Source organism: Hyperoodon ampullatus (genome assembly GCF_949752795.1).
Source record: "Hyperoodon ampullatus genome assembly, chromosome: 2".
NCBI lineage: Eukaryota > Metazoa > Chordata > Mammalia > Artiodactyla > Ziphiidae > Hyperoodon > Hyperoodon ampullatus.
This window is the reverse complement of record NC_136915.1, coordinates 99,502,602-99,519,766: the sequence shown is the minus strand read 5'-3', so window position 1 is coordinate 99,519,766 and position 17,165 is coordinate 99,502,602.

The window sequence follows — 17,165 nt, the reverse complement described above, 5'->3', positions numbered from 1 at the left end:
GTCAACTGAAACAGACCCAGAAGTGAGATAATGGAATTAGCCAATGAGGACTCTAAAACTGCTTTGATAAATATGCTCAAGGATTTAAGGAAAATATGAGGAGAGAAACAATAGACATAAAAGAACCAAAATGAACTTCTAGTGTTCAAAAACAGTATCTGAAATGGAAATATAACCAGATGGGATTAACATTATATTAAATACTGCAGAAGGAAATTTCAGAGGAACTGAGAGGAAGATAGAAAAAAGTTGGTGAGGAGGGTAAAGAGTGGGGAGATGGAAGGAGAGGGAGAGAGAAAAGAAAAGAAGAAAAATAAAAGAAGAGGAAAACCACAGCTATCAAGTATATGTGTGTAACTGGAGTGGGGTGGGGGGGTTGAATAATAAAATAAATAATAAAATACTTTCAAAATTTGATAAAAACTATAAATCCATAGATCCAAGAAACTCAATGAGCCCTCTCCTTAGTATAAATAGAAAGAAAAGCACAAGGCACAATAATCAAATTCCTGAAAAACTGTCAAAGAGAGAAAATCTTACAAGAAGCCAAAGGAAAAAGTTTAGCTACAGAGGAACAAAGTTAAGAAAATATATAGACTTTCTCGAGAAGCTATGCAAGACAGAAGAAAATACATCTTCCAAATGCTTAAAGAAAAATATGGTCAACCTAGAATGCTAAATACAATTAATGTATCCTTCAAAAATGAAAGTGAAATAAATTTTTTTTTCAGATCCAAAAAAAGAAAGAAAAGCTGGGGGAAGAAAAAAGTTCACCAGCCTGCACTTAAAAAAAGCAAAAAAAAATCTTCAGGTGGAAGAAAATGATAACAGATGGAAATGTGGACCTACATAAAGAAATGACAATTGGGGCTTCCCTGGTGGCACAGTGGTTAAAGAATCTACCTGCCTATGCAGGGGACATGGGTTTGAGCCCTGGTCCGGGAAGATCCCACATGCCGCAGAGCAACTAAGCCCATGCACCACAACTACTGAGCCTGTGTGCCATAACTACTGAAGCCCATGTGCCTAGAGCCCGTGCTCCACAACAAGAGAAGCCACCACAATGAGAAGTCAGTACACAACGAAGAGTAGCCCCCATGTGCCACAACTAGAGAAAGCCCGTGCACAGCAACAAACACCCAATGCAGCCAAAAATATAAATAATTAATTAATTTTAAAAAAGAAAAAGAAATGACATTACTAAAGAAATAAAAAGTACCAGAAATGGTGAGAGTAAATCTACAAGACTTTTTTGGCCTCTTAAAGCAAAAATAACAATGTACCACAGGGTTTACAACATACGTAGAAGTAAAATATATTACAATAATAGCACAAGAAAGGGAAGGGAACTGGAAGTATAATGTTCAAGGTTCTTACATTATATCTGGAGTAGTATATTATTTGAAGGTAAATAATTATACATTAAAGATGCATAGTGTATATCCTAAAGCAACTGGGGGTGGGGGGGTATGGAGGAGAAGAGGCATAGCTAATAAGCCAGTAGCTGAGATAAAATGGAATACTAAAAAAAAACAAAAATCAACTCATCCACAAAATAGCAGGAAAAATACAAACGAGCAGAAAAGAACAAAGAAAAGATGGGAGAAATACAAAACAAATAGGATAGAATTAAAAGGCAACCACATCATTACATTAAATGTAAATCATCTATTCTAATATCCAACATTCAAATTCAAAGGTAAGATAAAAAAGCAAGACTTAATTATATGTTGTCCTCAAGAAACAAACAAATACAAGAAAAGTTAGAAGTAACATTTATTGGTGACAAAGTCACAGTTGGTGCTTACATTACCACTGTGGTATGTTGCCTGCATTCAAAATAGAAACAAATACTCAATTTCATTTAGAGGTTAGTAAAAAAGATGTATCTTGGGAATTCCCTGGCGGTCCTGTGGTTGGGACTCAGCACTTCCAATGCAGGGGGCACATCCCACAAGCTGTGTGGCCGGGCCAATAAATATAGGGTTGGCCAAAAAGTTCCTTCGGTTTTAAGGTAAAAATAAAAGATACATTTTTCATTTTCACCAAGAACTTTATTGAACAATGAATGTATTCACCGTTTTATTTCACTACCTTTTGCCATTTTTCAGGCAACTTCGTAATTCCATCTTCCCAAAACTTTTTATCTTTTTGAACAAAGAACTGTCCAGGTACCTTTTACAGTCTTCCAGGGAATTGAAATTTTTTCCATTAAGAGAATTTTGTAAAGACCGAAATAAATGGAAATCTGAAGGTGCAACGTCTGGTGAATACAGCGGATGAATCATAACTTCCCAGCTAAGTTGTAACAGTTTTTGCCTGGTCATCAAAGAAACATGCGGTCTTGCATTATCCTGATGGAAGATTATGCGTTTTCTGTTGACTAATTCCGGATGCCTTTTGTTGAGTGCTGCTTTCATTTGATCTAATTGGGAGCAGTTCTTGTGGGAATTAATCCTCTGGCTTTCCGGAAGGAGCTCATAATAGAGGACTCCCTTCCAATCCCACCATATACACAAAATCACCTTCTTTGGATGAAGACCAGCCCTTGGTGTGGTTGGTGGTGGTTCATTTCGCTTGCCCCATGATCTCTTCTGTTCCACATTATTGTACAGTATCCACTTTTCATGGCTCGTCATAATTTGTTTTAAATAACGGAACGTTTTCGTTATGTTTGAGTAGAGAATCACATGCGATAATAAATACTGTCAAGAAGGTTTTTTTCCACTCAACTTACATGGAACACAAACATCAAAGCGATTAACATAACCAAGCTGGTGCAAATGATTTTCAACACTTGATTTGCATATTTTGAGTATGTTGGCTATCTCCCACGTGTTATAACATTGATTGTTCTCAATTAATGTCTTGATTTGATCGCTATCAACTTCAACTGGTCTACCTGACAGTGCAGAATCGTCCAGCGAGAAATCTCCAGCACAAAACTTCGCAAACCACTTTCGACACGTTTGATCAGTAACAGCACCTTCTCCATACACTGCACAAATCTTTTTTTGCGTTTCAGTTGCGTTTTTACCTTTCTTCAAATAATAAAGCATAATATGCCAAAAATGTTGTTTTCCTTCCATCTTCAATATTAAAATGGCTACACAAAAATTCACCAATTTTGATGTCTTTTTTTCAAGTGCACGCTGATATGACAGTTGTCACAATACAATCTAACAAAATTGTTTCAAATGAAGTTAAAGACAACTAAGTGCTACTAGAGCCATCTTATGGAAAACACTGAACAAACTTTTTGGCCAGCCCAATCAATCAATCAATCAATCAATAAAGATGTATCTCCCCCCCCCCATACAAGTGCTGGGGACCTTAAATTATGAATCCCTACCTATTCTAAGCAGTTAGCATTTTAGGTTACTCTAGTCAGACTGTTCTCAAACTTTTTGGTTTCAGGTCTTCTTTACACTCTTAAGAGCTTTTGTTTATATGGGTTCTCAGGAATGGATGTTAGATTTTTTTCAAATACTTTTCCTGCATCTATTGATATTACATGGTTTTTCTTTTTCTTCTACCAATATGACCACTCTTACTGCTTCTGTTCAACACTGTACTAAGCTATGTATAGTAGGTTCTAGCCTATGCACAAGGAAGAAGTGAAACTTTTTTCATAGATGACATGATCCTGTATGTAGAAAATTCTAAGGAATATACAAAAAAGCTACCAGACTAATAAGTGGCTTCAGGATAAAAGACTGATACAAAAAAAAGCAATTGTATTTCCATATACTGGAAAAGAACTGGCAATAAAATTTTTTAAATACCATTTACAATAGCATCCAATAAGAAATAAATACTTATAAATAAATACAGGATAGCTCTTCAATGGAAGTTACATAAAAGATAAGTGAAAAATAGAAGAGGAGTGTTATAGGTGTGTAGGAAAGGGCATGCTAAGCAGAGGAACAGCTTGAGCAAATACTCCAAACTATTAAATACAGAAGATTTAGGGAATGCCACATAGCTCAGCATGGGTAAAACACAGGGTTTAAAAATAAGGTATGGATAATGAAGCCAGGTATGGAGACTGGGTTATGCTTGCAAAGGCATTTGCCACATTAAGGAGTTTACTTTTTATCTAGTAAGCAATGAGGAGTAAACAATGATTTTTTTTTGTAAAAGTCAAGTTTTATTACTTTTTTTTAATATTTGAATTTTATTTTTTTAAATAGCAGGTTCTTATTAGTTATCTATTTTATACATATTAGTGTATATATGTCAATCCCAATCTCCCAATTCATCATCACAGATGTAGAGAACAAACGTATGGATACCAAGGGGGGAAAGTGGCAGGGGGAGTGGGGGTGTGGTGGTGTGATGAATTGGGAACAAGGATTTTTAAAAAAATTATAAACATATATATTCTGGAAAGATAACTGATAACAGTATATAAAATAGACTGAAGGAAAGAGAGACTAGAGGGGCAGGGAGAATAGTTAGGAAGGTACTGTAATAGCTCAGGTGGAAAATGACACAGGCCTGTATAGTAGCACTAGGGCTGAAGAGGGGGCAGTGGTTTACTGAAGGTAAAACTGACAAGACTCCGTAGCTGACTAGAGGTTATTATTAAGGGGAATGAAGAACAGCTGAGGATAACTCTTAGATATCTACCTTGGGCAAATTAGGTGGCTGGCGGCATACCTCCAATTAAGACCGGAAATATAAAAAGAAGGTTTAAAAAGAAAGTTAATGCCTTCTGCCAAAAATTAAGTGTGAGATTCCTATGGCAAAAGCAGGTAGATATCTGATAGATACATCTGATAGATATTTAAAAATCCAAGTCTGGAAGCTCAGTAGAAACCAATGGGTTGGTACGACTTAGGAGCTGATGTTATAAAAGATGGTAGTAGTTGAAACCATAGCAGATGAGATCAACCAAAGAGAATTTATTTATTCAGTGAAAACAGAAGAAAGCTAAGAACTGAGCGCTGAAAAACAACCACATTTTACTACATAGATGGACAGGAAACCTGAGGAAAAAGTGACGTGGGAGAGGTTTGTGCTGGATACTAGTAATCCTATCTGTATCAAATAATTCTTTCATTTCTATGGGGAAAAAAAAAGTTGTTAAACACAAGCGCATGTATTTCAACCAGACAGATCCCCATATCCGTAACCCCCTTTCGAGGCTCCCAGTGATTCTTACTCTGGGGATTGCTGTCATTTTAACGAGATGTGAATTCATCACCTCTCTCATCCAAAAATGTGTACCTTTCGAGAGGGAATCCTAATATAGTAAGGCTTATTTATGCTCCCCAAATTGCCTCTTAGGGCAATAGAATTTGGGGAAAAGCACTCAGACATTGCCAAATTATTATGGGTAATCTGTAAGGACAAAATATTTGTCCCCTGTTCCTCAACTCGAGGGGTAAGAGAGTCGACTTCCAAAGTCATTTTTCATACATACTGTATGCATAGAAAATTATTTTCTTTACACCTAACAAGTACCATGGATTATAAATGTATATACATATGCACAAATGCAGATACAAGAATAATATAGCTCAGATAAGAAAACACATACAAATACCCAATGAGGAATAATGTAGATTAATATTTTCTTTTTAAAGGGAGTTAGTTCTAACTCATTACTGCCAAGTTAGAAAACTACTATGTTCTTCCAAGCAAATCCCATGCCTTTTTATGGAAATCTCTTGTGCCGTGCACTCCCAACACAGCACCAGAAAATTTCTCACTCTGGTTAAGATTCCCTGACAAATAAGGAGGATAAGAATAAACATTACACTATGCTTACATTTTAAGTCAATCTTGAATCCCTAACACTATGGTCCAAGTTATAACATTTTTTCACTCTTCGAACTTCAGCAAAACTACTTCTAAATTTCATAAAGTAACAACTTGATTTCCTTGTGATGCAAATAGACCCCAACTTTGTTGTTTCTGTTTTTAAATATTTAAACTAATTAAAACACGAAATAGTTTCTCCTGCACAACTGAACCTATGAAACAAAATTCATTAAAGGAAATTTAGTTGTGACAAGAAATTTTGGAGAAAACATTTTTTACATTAAGGAACACTGAAGCTTAACAAGCAGTTATACTGTTGGTTATTTTAAATATTTACTGAAGCCGTGAATATTTTAAATGTGACAACTGACCACAACATGTTGGAGATGGGTGGGGATGGTGGTGAATAAATATGGAAATGATGGTAAGACTTAAGTTTCTAAAATAAAGAACAACGTTCCTCATAGTACATCATAATGCAACATCAACTGTTTTTGTAACATAAAATCACATTATCTCATTGAGAGAATATCTTCCTTGATACCTTCTCCTCTTATTCTTCTCAAGATTAGTATTTTGGGGAGAGGATGTACATAGGGATAAAGTGATCAGACATAATGTACTTATAAATGAAGTTTATAAATTAATAGTCTTCACACTCTAAAGCCAGGTATACTCAGCCCAACAGCACTTCCTACCCTTTCCCAAATTAAAGAAGGTAAGCTCCTGTAAATAGAAGAGGCCAGTAGGGATTCTCAAAAAGAGCAGACAATTAATCACAGATTTGAGAAAAACAACTTGACAGAGGCAATAAATTCAACAAACAGAAGAACAAAAACCAAAGAAAACAGAGTTAAGAGGGACTATAAAACGCTATAAAATAAATGTAATATCCTTAAAGAAACCTGTGAAGTTATTAAATCTACATAAAAGACACTTTGGAAATCTAGAAAATAAAAATATGAGCATCAAAAAAAAGTTCAGGGCTTCCCTGGTGGCGCAGTGGTTAAGAGTCTGCCTGCTGATGCAAGGGACACAGGTTCGTGCCCCGGTCCGGGAAGACCCCACATGCCGCGGACCGGCTAGGCCCGTGAGCCATGGCCGCTGAGCCTGCGTGTCCGGAGCTTGTGCTCCGCAACGGGAGAGGCCACAACAGTGAGAGGCCCGCGTACCGCAAAAAAAAAAAAAAAAAAAAAAAAAAGTTCAGTAGCTGGGCTGAAGAGAAAAATGGATATAGCTGAAAAAAGCAGGTTAGTGAACCAATATACTGAACCCACCCAAACAGAGCAGAACAAAAGGATGGGGAGATAGAAAGTGTGAAAGAGGTAAGAAGGATAAATCTCATCCTAAAAAACTTCTAGAGAAAAACATATTCCTCTCCCCTTGAATATGGGCAGATTTAATAAAATATAGCAAAAGTGGTGTTGTCTGACTTCTGAAGCTAGAAGGGGTGCCAGAATTTCCTCCTGGACCTTTATCTTTGCAGCCATGACTTTGGGCCCAGGCTGTAAGGCTGCCCTGAAGCTGCCGCTTTGGAGAGACCACAGAGATGCGAGAAAGTTGCTGGAGGAACCCCAGCTGTGAGTCCTCCCAGACCTGTGAATGAAGAAGATGATCCCAGACAGCCACCATTTGACTGCAACACCCAAAGGAGAGACCTTAGGCCAGATCTACCTAGCTGAGCCACTCCCTAATTCCATACTCAAGAAACTACGGGCGATAACACAAGGTTATTGTTTTAAGCCACTACATTTTGAATGGTTTGATAACTAAAAACAGAAGGAATAAAGGAAAAAAAGGAAGGAACAAAGAACAGATGGACAAACTGAAAACAATGGATAATTCAAATATCACTAATTACGTGAGTAAATGTTCAACAGCAAAAATTAAAATACAAGACAAAATACATACAGCAGAAGTTGACAGAACTAAATGAAAAACTAGTCAAATACACAATCATGATTAGATTTTCACATAACTCAGTATCTTATAGAAAAGGAAGATAAAAATCAGTAAGGATATATAAAAGATTTGATCAAATAACAAATCAACTTACTCTAGTAGACATATATAGAACACCACACCCAACAACTGCAAATTACACATTTTTCTAAATTGCACACAGATTATTTACTAGAACAGACAATGCTGGGCCATAAATCAGGTCTCAACAAACTTCAAAGGACTGAAATCATAAAAGCGTACATTCTAACTACAATACTGTAGTTAAACTAGGAACCAATACAAAAATATAACTACATAATCTCAAAATGTAAGTTAAACAACATAATTCTAAATAATACATGGGTCAAAGAAGAAATCAAGATGGAAAGTAAACAATTAGAACTAAATGATAATAAGAATACGTATCAAAAATTACTAGATAGAGAAAAACAAATACCATATGCTAACACATATATATGGAATAAAAAAAAATGGTTCTGAAGAACCTAGGGGCAGGACAGGAATAAAGATGCAGATGTAGAGAATGGACTTGAGGATATGGGGAGGGCGAAGGGTAAGCTGGGATGAAGTGAGAGAGTGACATGGACATATATACACTACCAAATGTAAAACAGATAGCTAGTGGGAAGCAGCCGCATAGCACAGGGAGATCAGCTCTGCTCTGTGACCACCTAGAGGGGTGGGTTAGGGAGGGTGGGAGGGAGACACAAGAGGGAGGGGGTATGGGGATATATGTATACATATAGCTGATTCACTTTGTGATACAGCAGAAACTAACACACCATTGTAAAGCAATTATATTCCAATAAAGATGTTAAAAAAAATTACTGGAGTTGGTACTCCAACACAAAAAAAGGAAAATGATTCAAGAAACAGAAAGGTGTAAGAACAAGAAATATGCCAAGCAAATAAATCAGTAAAAATTATAGTTAGGTATCTAATTATCACTAAAATATGTACAAAAATCTGGAAATAAAACTGATTATCTCAACCTTTTTGTTTGGGAGGAGATAGGAAGAAAGGCATGTTAAAGGTTTTCTCTTCTTGGGAAAAGGATAAAGATACTGAATCTCTCTTTTTCTATACATTAAAAAAATATAAATCTAAACATGTGAAAAATGTAATGTCAACAACTAAATCACATAACTTAAAAATCACTAGAGGAAAAATGAGCAAAGAAAACTTGACCAATCAACCAGAGTCAGAATATGAAAAATAAACAACAGGAAAGAAAGGTAAAGAAGAGATAATAGGAAGAAGACAAAATAGATCAGTAGTCCCAATAAAAAGAAATCGTCCTAAATCCTAATTTTGCAAACCACAAATGATAAAAGCTTATTCTATGAAGACTATGATGACAAACTTAGAAAATAATGCATTTAATTTACATGTAGCAAATCTTATAACATGTTATATGAATAGCTGGTTTTGTCTTTTCTTGTTTTAAATACTGAAGTCAGTATTTAACAACAGAATGCCTGAACCATAGTAAGTGTTTCTTTTGTGGTAATTCACTCTAAAAATATCTCCAGATACGGTCATCCAACCCTTTGAATTCTATGCTCACAAAACAGTCCATTCCATTTCTGGATAACCTAATTGTCAGAACGTTCTTTACATTGCTGTTTCTTTGTAGTGGCCACTTACTGGGTCTCTGTCTCTGATGCCAACAGAAAAAAGAGAATTCCTCTTCTAGTCTACGCTCCTTCAAGTATGTGAAGACAGTTATTCCACCCGCCATATCTTCTTTTTCAATAAGCAGTCTTATTTCATTTTTCAGATGATAGTTTCAAATTCTGTAATCATTCTGTCTCCTACTCAAAAGCTTTAGGTCTTACACTCTCTTAAACTAAAAGTAATATGTGCTAATTAGTACTACTAGCAGGCATTACGAAAAGGCTTATAACAAAAAAGAGCAGTAACTATATCCCCTTAACCTACTTCAAACTTCTAGCTCTTTCTTTGAGTGTTCTCCATACTTCTAAATAAGATATTTATACTCCTATCTCTTGGTTTTTAGTTTTACATATTGCTCTTACGGTAGATGAGAATTTTGGCTCTCTTAAATAACACATAGCAAAGTAATATATTAAGATTACATTTCCTTTTTCGTATAACTTGTGTTTATTCTGGAATTGTCTACCAACATATTTTCCACCCAAACCTGCCGGATAATCTATGAATTTCATTTCCTTCTCCCCACCCTCCACCCCGCAAAGAAAATCCTTCTTGGAGCTTGCTGTAATCTGTACCAGCTGCTCTCCAGGCCCACAGATGTCTGTCAGCCTAGGACTTTCTTATGTACTGGTGTGCTTCAGAGTGCCTATCCACAGAGGTTACCACTACTATTTCTACTGCTCCTCCAGAAAATAAGGCACTTGTCCCCATAAGTCAACATCTTCTCTAAGCACACTGTTTAAATCAATAGAACAGTGTGAATATGAACTATTGGGCTGGTGACGATATCTTTTTAAAAGACAAAGAAAGAAAAGAAAACACTAAATTATAGATCATTTTCAGTATTGTGCTGTCACTTTTTGGTACAAGTATCTAAAACTTAAAAAAAAAACTTTTAAAAGCACAAGGTTTCCACAATTTCTTAGGTTCTTACATTTCCTTACTAAATGACACTTCCCTACTTCTTCTTTATGTATCAAAAAAGGAACACAAATTCTACTGCTTTAGAAGACACTGACCCATCAATTATCCTTAAACAAATTTTTACTAAAACCTTTAGTAAACTATGACTGAGGCAGTTATCCCATTCATTGTTCCCTTGACATTCTCTAAGAATTCAGGTAAAGGATTAAAATATTTAATCCAACGATCTTACTTTTTCAGGAGTAAAAATTTTTGGCAAATTTGACAAGTGGTCTTGAAAGGCTTATTATACTATTATGATAACTCATGCAATAACCTACCATTTGAAATTATTCCTTAAAAAACATATTAGTGAGTACATTTTTCTTTTATAATAATCTCTGTAGCATCTGTAGTTACATCTCCTTTTTCATACTTATTATTATGGCTTCTCTCTCTTTTGATCAATCTTACCAGATTTGTTAACTCTATTAGTCTTTTTCTAAGAATCAACTTCAGCTATGTTGATCCTTCATTGTTCACTCGTTTTATATTTCATTTCTACTTTTATGTCTATTATTTCATTCCTTTCTTTATTCTGTCTTGTTTCTAATTTAGATTGAATTCCTAGCTCGTTAATTTTCAGCCTTTCTTCTTTTCCAACAAATATCTCAGACCCTCCATCAGGGATCTTTTTCCTTCTACCTAAAGTGTATCTTTCTGAATTTGTCTTAATGATATTCTACTGGAGATAAAAATCTCTGTTTTAATTTTTCTGAAAACTTTATTATGTACCTACACTCATGAAAGGTATTTTAGCTTTAATAGTTATTTCTTTTCAGCACACTGTAGTTATTCTTTTCTTCTGGTTTCAAGTTTCAATTTCTCCTTTCAATAAACCAGTCTAATAGTAGATATTTTGAAGGTAATCCGTCTTCTCCCTCTGGCTATTTATTTATTTATTTTATTCATTTAATTTTTGGCTGTGTTGGGTCTTTGTTTCTGTGCGCAGGCTTGCTCTAGTTGCAGCGAGCGGGGGCTTCTCTTTGTTGCGGTGCACGGGCTTCTCATTGCGGTGGCTTCTCTTATTGTGAAGCACGGGCTCTAGGCACGCGGACTTCAGTAGTTGTGGTTCGTGGGCTCTAGAGCGCAGGCTCAGTAGTTGTGGCACATGGGCTTGGTTGCTCCGCAGCATGTGGGATCTTCCCTGACCAGGGCTCGAACCCGTGTCCCCTGCATTGGCAGGTGGATTCTTAACCACTGCGCCACCAGAAGCCCATCCCTCTGGCTATTTTTAAGGTCCCTGACTATATGCAAATTTAACTATGAAGTGTTTAGGTTTAATTTTTTCTCTCCTGTTTAGGATTTGACTTCTTGAATTTGTGCCATTTGCAATTTTAGAAATTCTCAATTATAAACTCCTCAAATATTATTTCTACTTGACTTTTCTTCACATCTATATTCTGCTTTGATAACTGGTAGATCTTCTCATGCTCTTCTTGTATTAGTTAAGACTAATACAAGACTAGGCTGATGCAATAAGAGACTCTACAATGGCCTGAACAAAATTCAAGTTTTTTTTCTCTCTCACACATGACAGTAAAAAGGAACAGTCCAGGGCTGGTTTGGCAGCTTAGCAGTCTGAGAGAGCTAAGCTCTTACAACTTGTTGCTGCTCTGTCATCCTTACAGTATTGCCCTCTTCTACCTAGCTAAAAATAGTTCATCACTGTGTCCACATTCCAATCTATGGGAAGGAAGAAGGAGGTGGGAAATGGAGTATCTCATTCCTCTTATAGGCATAAACCGTAAGGCTAAAACCTATGCACACATAACTTCCACTTGCATCCAAATTGCTGAAACTTTGACACAGAGTCAAATCTCACTATCAGAAAGGCAGTGAAATGGAAGCTGTAGCTGGACAGCAAAGCATCCAACTAATACAGTTATTGCTTAAAAGGAGAAAGAAATCAAGGAAATCTAGCAATTTCTGCCCCAATTTTCTAATTCTCATTTCTCCTCTTACATGTTGTCCATCTGTGTCTCTCTATTTTGGTTAATTTATTTTTCAGGTCATCTTCCAGCTCATGAATTCTAATCTATTGTTAAACCTATCCATTGAATTTAAAAATTTTTATTTACATTTTTCATTTCCAGAAGTTCTTTTATTTTTTTGTCAAAGCTATTGGTAATTGTTCATAGTCTCATTCTGTTTCTCACAGCATTATAGTGAAATGTTTAAAAGCCTGAACTTATGATCCATACTACCTGACTAGAATCCTGCTCTACCACTTACTAACCTCTGTCTACAACTTTTCCTCCTAAATCCTGAATATTGGGAATGCCTCTATTAAATAGAAGACGGGAGACTATCACATTATCCAAAAGTATTCCTTACTCTGTGCCTTTGAGCAGGACGTGTGCTCCATGAGTTGTAAAAAAAAAAAAAAAAAAGTGAGCACCTATTCTTTTTTAGCAACAGAGTAAATCATCAAAAACTACATCAAAGCAGACTGCTTTTTATATGTAGTACAATCTACTTAGTAAGATGAATATTCTTTAGCAATCTTTATCATCGCAGGCAAATAAAACATTTGTAAACCATGAAGAAAATTTTATAGGCTGTGACTAATACTTTCTATGTTGACAAAAAAAATTTTTCCTTAAAAGATAAGGCTTACTAAATTAATAAGTTTACTAATTTATGCTAAGTATATCAATTCTAGAATCCTGATAGATACATTTCCATGAAAAGAGGTATTTAACTTTATTCCCTTAAGCGCATTGCCACATAAATTATATAATCATAATTTTTAAATTTAAGACTAACACTAAAGCAAGCCATAGCTAATGAAAAAGTATGAATTTAAAATAATTTCTAAAGCAAAACAGCATACCTGTCACAAATTTCTGAAATCTTTATTCTTAAAGACTACTTCACTTCTTATAACCAACTGAAATGCTAAGATCCTTCCTGGAAGGAAAACTAAAATGATGTGACCAATAGCAACTAACCTCTATATAGCATTTTATCATGTACAAAGCTCTTTCCTTTATATTTTTTAGTTCACCAAAATCAAAACTGTATATGATTTCCCCCACTATAAAGATAAGGAAACCATCCAAGGTTTAACTTGAGTTAAATGACTTAGGGGCAAAGTAACTAGGCGGCTATACTCAAACCTATCCTGATATTAAATGCCATTCTCTTTCAATGTATTATGCTTTGTAACATAACAATAACAAACAATATTAATAGCATACATTTACTGAGAGCTTATTACCACATGCCAGGCACTGCTGTGAGAAATCCTCACAAAAACCTTATGAGGTAGGTACTAGTAATTTGCCCAAACCACACATCTAGGAAGAGAATCCACAATTCAAACTGTGGCAGCCTGGTTCCTGAGTTCACACTCTAACATGCTAACTTGCCTCTACTCATATATGTGCATAGAAACTTGAATACACATAGAATAACTTTGGAAGGAAACTGAGGAATGAGGGGACAAGGAAAGAAGGGAGATTTTTCACCGTATGCCTTACATATATTTCTTGAAGGTCAGGCAGAGGAAGGGGAGTGGGGTAGGAGTATTACAGACATGGAATTCCATGTAAAAAACACACAGATTCAAGAGAATGAAAAGTCTAATTAAAAAAAAACTATTAAAGTCTAGGTGGCTTGAGCATTTACAGTGAAAGCTTGGGGAAAGGTAAGGGGAAAGGAATGAGTACAGATGTGATTTAAACAGTAAGCAGGCCAGCAAGCTACCAGTCCCTGTATGATAGCCGAAGAACTTGAAACTTTCCTATCAGAGGAGGAAAGTCACCTAAGGTTTTTGAATAATCTGAGGGAAAAAAAAGAAAAAAACCCCACAAACTTTTACGAGAACTGTGGATGTAGGAACAAAGGGAATGAGAAACTGGAGCAGGGAGTCCAGTTAGGAGGGCAAGGAATGGGGCTGGGACTTGAGACATAGAGAGGGTTAGTCTTAAAATAAGGGACATAGTTCAGCAACTTTGCTGTGAACACCAAGTGAGATAATGCATACATAGCTCTTAGCACAGTGCATGGCTAAAAAACAACTACTACTACTATCACTGCTTTACTACTGTAACTACAGTGTTACTGGTATCAATATTTTGAGAAGAACTGTGGAAAGGTAATGTAAGACAAGAGTGGATAGTACTGTCAGATTAGGAACCCCAAATCAGGAGGCAGCATAATAAAATTTATTGATTCTGAACCTTATTGAATTGAAGGGTCATCAGTTCTTTGAAAACCGTAAACACACAGGGAGAAGTGGAGACCAAGGAACCCAAACAACCCCTGATCGAAAGGAACCCCTGGCATATCTGGATCCCTGTGTGAGCCTGGGCAAGTTATTTGTTAATATGTAATTTCCTTATTAACGAAACAAAGCTGGATTAAGATACCTCACTGGTTCCTGATAATTAAACAATATAACATATTTTAGGTACCTATAAAGTGCTTAAAACATAGGAGAAGTTAAATGCTTTCCCCTCCTAAAGTGAAAACAGAGGATCAACATTTTGGTTTGATAAAAACACTGCCACATTAGAAAACTACTGCTAGGACCCTAGTTTATTAACCTGTTTGCTTTACGAACTTCAAATCTATCTTAGGATGGCCAGATAGTCATGAGTTTCTGATTCTCAAAAACTCTGAAGGTTCCTGTTGCCAGAGATTACTGGCTTTGTGAAAAGAAATAATACAGGCATAGACACCTTTGTCTTTAAAATATCCTGTTCAGGACAATCTTAGTTCTAATCAAGTTCTTAATATTTGAGATGAGAGGAGGTCAGAAAAACGTAATAAGAAAATTATTTAAAGTTTCTTTCATGAGACAAATCAATTTGATCAGGTCTAAAAACTGGCCATTAAATGAGAATTAAACTTAATCAGGGATCTTGGATTCTGTGCCTAATGCTAAGAAATATACAAAAAAAATGTGACTATTGATTTATAGAATTTCTAGGATTTATTTTCAAGAAGAATAACACTGGATGAGAGATTTTTATTTTCTCATAATGGAACTAAATGGAGATTCTATAAATGGGAGATCTTAATTTAGCAATTAAGATTTATGAACTGCTGACCACATATGTTTGTAAATGGATTTCTTGATAAGAATCAGTTCCAAACATTCTTTTTTGGATGGCCATCAACACCCCCAGTAGACTAAGCTATCATAAGTTTATACCTAGATCAATGCAACAGCCCCTCATCAGGTCCCTTCACATCTAATTCCCCTCACCCCCCCAATCTTTTTCCCATAGTGAAGCTAGAATGATCTTTATAAAAATGCATATTTAATCATGATAGCGACCCTCTTCCCAAATCCCTCCAGTTAAGATACTTCAGTGATTTGCCACTACCCTTAAGGATAAAGCCAAAAAATGTTAACATGGCCTACAGGAGTCTGCACAGTTTGATCCCTAATTCCCACTCCAGCTTCATTTCACAATGTTCTCCCTCTCGTTCTCAATGCTCCAGCCAAATTGGCTTTATTCCATTTTCTCCATGTGCCATGCTCTCTCCTGCCAGACACAGGTCAGTTGGCAAAGTGTTCTGGGGAAAAATAAAGCAGGAAAGGGGGTATAGGGAGTTCACAGGGCAGGAAGATTTGTAGTTTGAAACAAAGTGATACTCAAGTAAAGACCTAAAGGCAATGGTAAGTAAGAGAACAGAGTCATGCAGACTTTCCTTTTCTAAAGGAAATCGAAAAGCCTTGAGATGTCTGGTGACTTCTATAAAGAGAAAAGATGGCACCCTAATTGGAGGGAAGTAATGAGATGATTAGTAGGAGGTAAGGTAAGTGATGAAACAGACAGCTTAAAGATGGCTTTTAAGTCATAGTAAGGACTTTGGCTTTTACTTGGTATGAGATGGGAACTCACTGGACGGTTCTGATCAAAGGATGACAAGTTCCCACTGAACTTTTAGACAGATCTCTCTAGCTGTTGTGTGGTGAAAGGAAGGAGGAGGTCAAGGGCAGAGGCAGGGAGAACTATTTGAAGGCAAATGAAACCCAAAAGATGGCAATATGGACCAAAGCAGTAGCAGTGGAAGTGGTTAGAATTAGTTATCTTCCAGATATATTTAAAGATAGGGCCAAAAGGAGTGAAGAGTTGGGAGAAAAAAGGCTACTAAATAATAAACAGAAGACAGACACCAAACAGAGAACACTGAGCAGGATAAATACCAAAAAATCTACACCCAGGAATATATTCAAACTGCAGAAAATCAAAGACAAATATTGAAAGAAGCTGGAGGGGGTAAAAACCACCCAACTTCTAGAGGAGCAAGAATGAGAATTACCTGAGACTTCTCTTCAGAAATTACACAAAAATAAGAGAATGAAGTGAAATATTTAACTGTTGAAAGAAAAAACCCCATCAAGTGACAATTCTGCAAATCCAGCAAAGTTAGCCTTCAAATAACAGAGAAATACAGACTTTCTCAAACAAAAATTCAGTGGAATTTGTTGCCATAGATCTGCTCTGCAAGAAATATTAAAAGAAGTTCTTTAAAAGAAGGGAAATGATTTAAGCCAGAAACTTGGACCTAAATATGAACATATGAAGGTAAAATAAAATCTTTTATTTTTCTTATTCTTAATTGATCTAACAGACAACAATTTTAAATAATAGCAATAATGTATTAGATGATTATAGTTTATGGATGCGTAAAATGAATGACAGCACATTATAAAGGATTTTAGGAATTGGAAACTGTTATAAAGTACCTGTATTATCTGTGAAGTGGTATAGTTCTACATGACACTGGGCTTGGATTAGTGGTAAATGTATATTTCAAATTCAAGTGCA